At 36.0% G+C, this 6,912-nt stretch overlaps 1 protein-coding gene and 1 long non-coding RNA gene across 5 annotated transcripts in view; one reads left to right on the top strand and one right to left on the bottom strand.

Moving 5' to 3' along the window:
- LOC102673011 (putative transcription factor SOX-15) overlaps nt 1-6,912 on the top strand; it is a 52,667-nt gene that overhangs the window by 27,027 nt on the left and 18,728 nt on the right. The window lies entirely within an intron of this gene.
- LOC102672744 lies at nt 3,810-6,009 on the bottom strand. 3 transcript variants are annotated; one of them, XR_420976.2, is made up of 3 exons: nt 5,435-5,957; nt 3,913-4,240; nt 3,810-3,854 (listed from the first exon to the last, which is right to left on the bottom strand). It is a non-coding gene; the product is annotated as an uncharacterized LOC102672744 (long non-coding RNA). The 3 variants fall into 3 exon arrangements; XR_004149541.1 differs by having other exon boundaries at nt 3,815-4,240; nt 5,435-5,575; nt 5,639-6,008; XR_004149540.1 differs by having other exon boundaries at nt 3,815-4,240; nt 5,435-6,009.

Genomic DNA, 6,912 nt, shown 5'->3' with positions numbered 1-6,912 from the left:
CCGCGGCCCTGTGCCGTGTTTTCTTCTGTAGTTGGCGAGAAGCAGCCGATAGAGGGACGCGTTTGTAGACTCGAGTAAGTACATACACGTCTACGGTGGGCCTGTGTGGGCCTTATATCCGGTGGAACGCGTGCCCGCGCATCTTTATTAATCATTCCCTAACCGTTAACCCCTCTTTGCCGCTCGTATGTCAACAGTCGAATTGCCTCGTTTCGAGATCTTCTATTGGAATTTCAAGAAGTCGCTGACATTTCGTTGAAGAAGAATATCCAGAAAATTGTCGAACGCAATTGCGGAAGTATCCTGCTCGAAATGAAATTTCTTGATATTGAAAAAGATATGTCTTTTCATTAAGTTGTTTTTTTCATTATATATAGGATATTTCATATTGAACGGAATTATAATATTTTATACGTTATATTTATACAATGTTTCTATTGTAATATCGATTAGAATTGTATTCTCATAATGTCACTGGGTCACAGATAAATATGATATTTGCATTTATTTTTGAATTAAATCTATTTTTAGAAAATTTTTAATGCAATTTTTCGAATAAGAATTATTCAAATTGTATGATGAATTGTAAAGCATACTTTATAAAATAGAATGTTATAAAATAGAAAAATGTAAATTTCGATAAAAATAGCATAATTCGCATAATTGTCTGCGGACAAGAGAGAAAGAAAAAGAAAAAAAAGGAGAAAGAGCCCATCGTTTTACACGTATTCCACGGTATACGGTCGAATACCTTGTACCTGAGTCAACGAAGATCTACTTTCATCGCGGCTTGCGAAATTGTTCGGCTACGTAGGAGTTTCGCGGGAGGAAGCGTGTTCGATTATAGTACGTAACCTCCACTCCCATCGATGCTTTTTACTCCTCCATCAATCTCGACCGTCCCGATTATGATGGAATAAATACGGCGACCTAATCGACCGCTGCCCGCTCGTCCATCATCATCATTATCATTATCATCATCATCATCCACACCACCAATCTCGATCGTCGATTATTAAAATAATTATTAAAAATCATTTATAATCCTAGAAGAAATTTTTGAGCAAAACAAAATTTAAATAAAAATTATTCAATAATTAAATAAAAAATAATTAGATAAGAAATTATTAAAAATAAAAAACACTCGATAGACTCGCGCTTTAATTCTTCGAGAACATTAAAAACATCCTGGAGAAAAAAACCAAGCAAAAAAAAAAAAAAAAGAAATATCCCCTCCGTTTCACGAGGATGCAGGTAGAGTCGTTCCGATAGATCCCTCGGGAGATATCGATAAACTCCATAATTCAGGAATCGGTGTACACTGGCTATAAATTTTCGCCTGATGCAATGGGCGTTAATCTTCGTTAATTCTCTCGTTAATCAGTCACGGATATATACTGGGAGCTTAGTTCAACTACAAAAGAAGAGTCGAGGAGCCACGATTTAAGAGATCTAAAAGAAGAAGATCGAGGGGTTGAGAATAGAAGAAGCGTATAAACCGCGTGGACCCTATTGGAACAGCGGCACACGTTCGTTATCCACGAAGAACGCGAGGAAGGAGAACCACGGTATATCGTAGACGGCGTCGTTTATACGGGCCGCGCGACGCCACTGTCGCAAGACCACCTACGACAAATGTGGCAGCCTGCAAATAATACCGGGCGTGTTGTACCACCAACGACAGGAGAGATAGAGGCCTCTAACTGCCAGCACGGTATCGTGGTTTAGTGCCTCTGATTACCTGAGCCCCCTCCCCCTCAACTACCCCCCTTACATTCAACTCCTCCCCCGCGATGTGCCCAGTCCAAGTGGCCATGCGCTACGGTTAACACAGAAAGACGTCTTCTCTTCTTTCTTCTCGTTCAAATTCCCCCTCTTTCTTTCTCTTTCTCTGTTTTACTCGTATCTTCCGTTTCGTTCTCTTTTGTTGGTTACATGTACAAAAGAGAGAGAGAGAGAGAGAGAGAGAGAGAGAGAGAGAGAGAGAGAGAGAGAGAGAGAGAGAGAGAGAGAGAGAGCAGTCTGCCGAACGCGTGAGATTCGCGGTCTGGATAGGCTCTAAACGACGGATCAGGACGTACAGTATCTCACAATAATGGCGCACGGTGGAAGGCCCCCGATAAGGTCGGCCTCGTTGCTAGATTTAAGGGACGGTGCGAGCGGCCCGTAGCGAACGCTCCGAACGGCGATTGAGAATTATTGGTCCGTGTACGGACTACGCGCGTGTATACATATACCTATGTTCCCATACGTAGATATACGTATGTATACGTATGTATACGTATGCATACATATACATATATATGTCGCGATATGTGTACATTGCGTTTACCTGTGTGTACTGCTGTGCGTCTGTATGCGTGTATTTATAGATACGTATTTGTATATATATATGATGTTGTGTAGTTGCATAGTATTGGTCGTGGTGGCGCTGCCTTTCGAGAGCGTCATTATTGTGCGATGCTGTAAGTACGTTCACCGGGCCGATTCGTTCTGTGAATCACGGCATCGTTTGCCGTTTCAACGACGAAAAATCGGCGGACAAAAGGCGTTTTCTGTCCGGAGCCGACTCGTTACACCCAAAGCAAACGATCGGTTTTTGATAAACGAGCTTGGTGGGCGTGCGATGTTTCCTTAATCGTCGAAAATGAGGTTGTCTGATTGTTATTAGATTATTTATTCGGTTTGTTCGGTTGATGGACGGAGAGTTGATTGACATGACGGTCTGAAATTGTTAGTGAATGCCAGAAATCGGGTTAAATGATAAGTTGCTTTCACGTGATTGGCTATTTTTACATCTATAGATTCATAATCTTCGTAGGAATGGAATTGAATTTATTGGTTAAGTGATTGACCGAGGCGTGCGCTTGCGACGAGAATAAAAGGTTGTACTAATTACCGGTAGATGACACTAGGCTTATCTTAATGCGGCGTAACCAATCGCGATTAAAAACCAGTGGCACGAAAAATTTCTATTGTGATAGATCTCCAAAGTGAAGCAAATCAAGATGAAATAAAAAAGATAAGAGATTCTAAAGAATTAAAAAATTGTTACGAAAAATTTCATAGATTTTGAAAAGGTATAGAATTTCATATATAATTATATTATGTTTTCTGCATTGGAACATTATATCATGAAATATCCAATGCATTTGATATCCAAAAATATCCATAAGAAAGTAAACTGTAATTGTTTCATAGAGTGCTAGAGGCAAGATTCGATCATATTCAATCGGTTGAATTTTTCCAATGGAATAAAAAAAAGCTAAAATATTGCGGAATATCCCGCAAGCAATTCCTCTACGATGGATCGATAACAATCTCACAGGTAATAATTATCAAGAATCGCCAGCGCATCAATGACCTTTATATTGGCGGAGGGCTTGCGAAATAGACTGTAACGAAAAGTTTGCTCGCTGCCGATTGAAATTAATGTGTATACGCATGCGCTCTGGCGATGCGTATGAATCGTTTGAACTCTAAGGGAAAGGCTTACTTTTCATCTCTTATTATATTTATCATCGATAGATATGCATATATACTCACATATATAAAAGGTGTTCCGTAATATAATATAATTCATAAATTCATTTTAAAAATTGATTATATATACTTATTTTTGCATTTCCAGATAACCCATTATAAACATACTGTCATTGATCTGATTATCCGAAGATTTTGTTCTATTCTAAAAACATATTATTTCATGATTTTCAATAGACATTGCATGCACAATGCAAGATTTTAAATATCTCCACGCAACAGGTGCTCCACTTACATTGAGAATTCTATTCTCTTATATATATAACGCAAACTTTTTTCACTTTTTTTCGTATATTTGTTTCGATCAATATCTACAAATCACGAGACACCCTGTATATAGTTACATTTCACATATATATATACACATACTTATATAGATACACCTCTTTCTCGATAGCATCCTCCTCCACCTCGTTTGCTAGCTTCTTCCTCCACCTCTTCCTCCTCCACTCATCGTCTGGTCTCCGTCGGCTGGCTCTGGAACAATAGCACCTCGGCTACACGGTGGATGAACTTCTGAGACTGGAATCGGCTCTGCCCACTCTGTGAATTTCGTTTCCGTAAAAATGGCCACAGGAGGAAAGAGGTCGGCAAGAGCTAAATCTAAAAGGCAACCTATATCTCCGGCCGAGGTAAACGTGCCTCAAAGTACAGGCCTCGATAAATGCATCGCTTCACTCAATCCCGGGGCCCATTGCTGAAAAATAGAATGTAAATAAGCGTTTTCAACCGGCCACGAGGGGGAAGTGGCTTTCCATTTTTGTTTGCCGGCTTCACGAGGGAGGGAGCCAGTTGCCACGGTGAAATGTCAAACGTGAATTATTCGTATCGCAACCGATAAAGCTCAGAGATAAGCCTTCTCATGGAAATCGACCGATCGTCGAACCTGCTGCCTTTTGATCGAAACAAGATTGATCCATGGCTTATTAATTAATTCTTGCGCTTTACTGTGGGTTAAGACTAATCCAGAAATATGAATATTGTATATTTGTGAATATATGGGTCGTTGGTGAATCATTTTTGAAAGATTGGTTCTAGAGAAAATAAATGTTCAAATTGATATATAAGAGTGATATATCTTTTGTGGATATATTTGTGGATCATATTTGGAGATTTTTGAGGATTGATTTAAGAGAAAATAAATGTTAAGGTTTGATTTTGGCTTTGAAATTATATAATCTCATTTTGCATCTTGCATATAAATTTAAATTATAATTCAATAAGGAAAATGACATTTTTTGATATATCATTAAAATTATAATGTTATAGTATATTCTGAAGACAATCAATTAAATAATTATTCTAATGGTTTAGTATTGATTTGTCAACTGAAGATTTAAGAAATTGAATTACATGAGTCATTTTCAGTTAATGCTAACAATTATAATTTTAAATATATAAATATCTGCTATATAAAAGCATATTCATATATGTTAAAAGTGCAAAAATATTAGAAATTAATTTAATTTGAAAACTTTAGAATTTTATAAGATTCTATCAATAAAAGATACAAGTAATAATTTTCTCTCAACAATCAACAATTCAACAAATACAAATTTCAAATTATATCACTTTTCTAACAAGTTGATATGACAAATAACTTTCCAGAGAGTTCTATAGTTGTCATGCAAAGATAAGAAGATTAACAATAAGTGAAAAAAAAGCACACATACATACTCACATACACACTGTGATCTCAAACAAACATATATACATATATTAAAATAAAGTATAACAAAGTGATACAACAACTTAGCTATAACTTAAAACCATTACATCTCTTTTTATTATTCACAGACACGTGTCCAAATGGATAATCTCCAAACAAGAGACTTCAGATTTGTGGCCGCATTTTAATTACACGTTGCGTTAACCGTCGAAAAAGATTTACCTTCTTCTCCTTTGCTGTTGCACCTGCATCGTGTCCCAGTTCGGTATCGGCGAATGTAAATTGTTATCGGCGTCGAATCGGTTTCGCGACTACCATCAAACTACACCGTATCTGCAATTCAGCGTAGAACCGCCTGTTGGCCTAAAGAGAGTACACTCTTGACCGCTTGCCGACATTTTAACATACGAATAAATATATTCTCACTAGCTGGCAGAGAGCACGATTCGTGGCCTCTTACCACCTCCCCCGTAAACAATGCTCAGCTGCGGAGAACAGAAACGCCACGAGTACAACTTAATCTCATCGCGATGGAAAAGACCAAGCTGCGATGATGGAGGGGAAGGAGGGGTGTTTGGCTTGCACTTGATCGCGTATGAGATAAACAAGAGACGCGTGTGAGATAAATAAGTGAATTTTTTTTTTTTTTTTTGAAAGAAAAGAAATCAAATCAAATATAAATTGAGAGATTTGGAATTTTTGAAGGAATCGATAAAGGTATTCTGAATTATTTTGATTAAGTGTTAAATGTGATAGTTATATTCTGATTCATTGTAGAATACACATAATTTTAATTTAAGTTGAAGGAAATTTATCATAATGTGAATTTAATATATATTCAGGATTAAGCAGAAAGATTACTTGGATGAAATATAAGGAGCAAACTGGTTTTGCAAGATAGAAATATTCTGAACCACCTGTAAGATTTTGAACAGTTTGATATTTCCTGAATTTATCATAATGTGAATTTGATGTAGACATATTATTTGGATCAATAGAATCATTAAAGGTATTGTGAACTATTTGTAAGATTTGATGGTTAAAGAATTTATGATAATTCTTTAACTGAATTTATTATAATGTGGATTTAATTAATATGTACATTCAATACTTAAGAGAAAATTAATAAGGAATTGCTAGAAAGAGGATTGATAAAGAATATACTAGCAGTTTAGTAGAAACTAAATCTTCTTCATCAGATTTTTAATTATATTAAAACATCATAATTGTAATTTCATGTTACGATACTTCAAAACTTAATCAAACTTATCATAGCTTTTACAAAGTTGAAAAGTAGTTAGATTTCACAATGAACAGTCTAACTTCTAATTAACCTTTATCTCATATTGTGATACTTTATCACTTCATCAAAGTATATATGATATTTCAATTTCATCATAGTTAAAACTAAATAATAATGACTTTACACATGTACAGTGTACTTCTGATTGAAAGATAATACAAGAAAGAAGAAGGATAAAAATGGGAAAAAATAGTTAGAAAACAAATAATTGAATTGAATCAAAAAAATGTTGCAAAAGAAAAAAACTTTTAAAACCAATCACTTGACAAATATCAATAACCAATTACATTCAGTATCAAAGAAGTTAAAAAATTGAAAGGAAACTTGGTGATGAACCGGATATAATCTAGGATTCAAAAAATAAACCAACAAGCTTCCCCCAACGCGAAACTTTGTC

The sequence above is a fragment of the Apis dorsata genome, unplaced genomic scaffold, assembly GCF_000469605.1.
Source record: "Apis dorsata unplaced genomic scaffold, Apis dorsata 1.3 scaffold_74, whole genome shotgun sequence".
NCBI lineage: Eukaryota > Metazoa > Arthropoda > Insecta > Hymenoptera > Apidae > Apis > Apis dorsata.
The sequence above is the reverse complement of the archived record's forward strand: the minus strand, read 5'-3'. Positions and strand labels throughout refer to the sequence as shown.